Source organism: Rutidosis leptorrhynchoides, chromosome 6 (assembly GCF_046630445.1).
Source record: "Rutidosis leptorrhynchoides isolate AG116_Rl617_1_P2 chromosome 6, CSIRO_AGI_Rlap_v1, whole genome shotgun sequence".
Taxonomy (NCBI): domain Eukaryota; kingdom Viridiplantae; phylum Streptophyta; class Magnoliopsida; order Asterales; family Asteraceae; genus Rutidosis; species Rutidosis leptorrhynchoides.
In genome coordinates, this window is record NC_092338.1 from 381,467,160 (window position 1) to 381,470,812 (window position 3,653).

Consider the following 3,653-nt stretch of genomic DNA (forward strand, 5'->3'; position numbering starts at 1 on the left):
CAAGAAGCATATGAGAATTCGTTAATCTATAAGGAAAGAACGAAGAAATGGCATGATAAAAGAATCAGAAGTTCAAAAGAATTTAAAGAAGGAGACAGAGTTCTTCTTTTCAATTCACAATTTAAGCTATTTCCTGGAAAATTGAAATCAAGATGGTCTGGACCATTCATAGTCAAAAGAGTTTTCCCATACGGAACAATAGAATTAATAAATTCAAATGGGATTGAATTTAAGGTTAATGGTCACAGAGTTAAACATTACATAGATAGTCCGATGGAAGTTGACAATGAAGTTAATCACAATTTTGACACCACAGCTAACTAAGTGTGGGTAGAATCAAGTCTTTAAAGGATAATTTGTATTTCTGTTAGAGTTAGATTTTCTGTTTTCGTGTAGTTCTCGAAAATGGAACCCGAATGGTCTTTCCCTAGCAGACCCTAAAGAACTAGTCTTCTCCCCCCATTCTGAATTTTTATTTTTATTTTTAGGTTTTTAAGAGATGAAGACTTCCTGTGAATTAAACCATGGTCTAATGCTACACGCTTTGATTACTAAACGTAATAATGACACCCTTCCAAGTGAAATAGTATCAGTAATCCGAGAAAAATTGGACGGAGTAAGAAAAGAATCCAGATGCAAAAATAATAAGTTACAATTTGGTAAAGGAAAATCAAAATCCGCAGCGAAAAGAAGACCACGACACCTTGAAAGATGTCACAAATGCGGAAAATGGTCACACGAAGGTAAATGTTCAAATAATCAAACCTATTCAAACACTAAATTTGTTACTTTATGCAGAGACGGACCGTTCATATGTTTAGAAGAAAAAAAGTTAAATGCTCGAGGTTACACCTATGTAGCCATAGAAAATCAATTAGTCCGACTATCTTATGAGTGGGCTAGAGCATATCACTAAGAAATCTATTTCACAGGTAAGTTTGTACAGTTTTCATTTTTTATTTTAATTTTTAACCTTTTGATAATAAACGCTAATTTGTTCGCTATAAAATATTAAATTGGTATTCGATAAAATTAGGTCTTGCGACCGAAATTATTGATATCATACAAAAATTTATTACATCACTGCGAAATTTAACGCTTATTCTTAAGGTATAAATATCTTTAATCAATCAACCAAAAATATTTCAAAAATTCGTCATGAGTTAAATTAGGTCATGGAACCGAAATTACTTTACCGAAAAGAGGGGCGCATATTTTTGATAATATTTGATTGATTAAAGTGGGATAAAAGCCAAAAAGATTTTTAATTTTATTTTTACCATGTTTTTAAAATTAATATATAAATATTAAATTAATATTGTGAAATTTTTATTTTTTTTTAAATCAATATATTTAAGTTTGTAAATATTTGAAAATTTTAATATTTTTAATATAAGTTTGTATGTATAAAAACAAAAATATAATTTAAGTTTGGTGTGAATTTATAATATGAATTTTTAATTTTATGCATTTTAAATTTAAGTTTGGTGTGAATTTAAAAATAAAAATTTACTTTATTTCGCTAAGTTAAAAATATGATTTTTAAAATTCGTCGTAAGTTGAAGACTAGGTCGTTGAACCGAAATTGCTTTACCCGAGGGAGGGACAAGAACTTTTATTATCATTATTTTTAATCTTATTGAATTAAAGTATGCCAAAAACATTTAAAAAAACCCAAAAATCTTTGCTTTTAAAACCGCGCTTAAAAATGACAAATTTTAAAATTTTTATCGAGGGACGGACTAGGACATCGATCCGAAACGCCCTCATCCTAAAAAGAAACAAAATTTTAATTTTTAAATTAATTTTATGTTTTATAAAGTTATAAGGTTAAAAAAAAAAAAGATATCGCCGCGACTCGCGGTGCTTTGTGGGTTCCCACCACCGCACTCGCGGAGGTCACAAAACCCAAATGGGTTATCTGGTCGAACAGACCTGTTCTAAACACACACACACATATTTTCACCCGAAAAACCCACGAAAAATCATCACAAATTCGCCATTTTTCATCATTTTTCATCAAATCTTTCATAAAATTGCAATGAGGAGACTATTATCAAGGAATTACACAAGGAAATCGGTAAATTTCTACACCTAAACACCATTTAATCTGAATTTTAGTGTTCTTGAACAATTTCATACATAATTCGATTTTGATGCTTTCTAGTGTAATAATGCTTCAATTGTTTGTGTATTATGCTTGTATAACCTAGATTGATGCTATTTAACATGATTAGAAGCTTTGAACTTCAATTTTTGAATAATCTAGGGTTTGTGTTCTTGAGCAAAATTAGGGCTTTTTTATATAAACAGGTTATGGCCGAATTTTGTTGTTAGTTTATGCTAAATTGAGTAGTGTAACATGTTTAGGTTGCTAAATGATCAAAACTTTGATCCTAAACATGATTTATGAAGATTAAAGTGGACTTTTTGAACCAAAATTGCATAAACTTGATTTAATTGATATGAATGCCATAAGGAACTTGTTTAATTGTTATAATGATTATTTTTGACATGTTTTAGAAGTTAAATACGAAGAAACTTTGTATACATTTTTGTAAAAGTATATTTGTAAAAATGTAGAATTGTTAATATTTTGAAAATGTGTATAGAGTTTAATATGGATTAAACATGTCATTGTAATTGTTTAGATTTATGATTTTGCTAAAACTAATGCATATTTGGATGCACAAAAATTGTGTTTGATATATTTTGCAGACTGAAAGGGGTGAATCTTCATCCCAGGCTCGCAATGCTCCTCAGGAAGATGCAAATCAACAGGAAATTAATAACCAATACCGACAAGATATGCCTCACCCAATTGTTTCATATTCAAACATTCATGAGGCAGATTTACATCCGAATTTGAGATTAGATAGATATTGGATAGACTATCCAAAATATCAAAAGAACCTGCATAACCTTGTGTCTAATAATGTTGAGGTACCCAGAGTTATAGATTGGGCACCATTAGAGGTAGTGGAATTGGCCGAGCCAATCAGGGAATTACTTACTCAAAGGTATGGTAATTCTACTTTTAGTGATTGGGTACATTTATTCAACATGCGTAGACCTGTATATAGAGAATGGTGTATAGAGTTATTGTGTACTATTGAAATAAATGATCGGGTAGATACTTTAACCGATCGTAGTTTTATTAGATTTTTATTAGGAGGGGAGATGCGCCATATGTCCTTACTAGACATGGCTCGGGCTTTAGGTATATATACGCCCGAGGAGCTAGCATCTTATGATTGCTAGAGGTTAATAGTTTATGGTAGGAGGGTGGATGAGAATTTTAATACAAATGACGTATGGAGTAGGATGACTAGCCATCGCCGATTCCAGGGGGGATTATACTCTTATCTTGATATTGATAGAGCTGAATTAAGAGTAATCCATAGGTTTTTAGCCAATTCGATTACACAACGAGGTAAGAATAACGAAAAGGTAAATGAACAGGATTTGTTTTACCACATGTGTATTCGAGACCCACATAGCGCTGTAAGTATACCTTTTTGTGTGGGTTATTATTTATTGACTATGGTTAGGGGTATGAGGCGTGGTAGCATAATAGGAGGTGGTATATTTATTACTTTAATTGCTGAATATCTTGGTGTGGATAGAAGTCGGGGGGATTATTAATGGCAGAA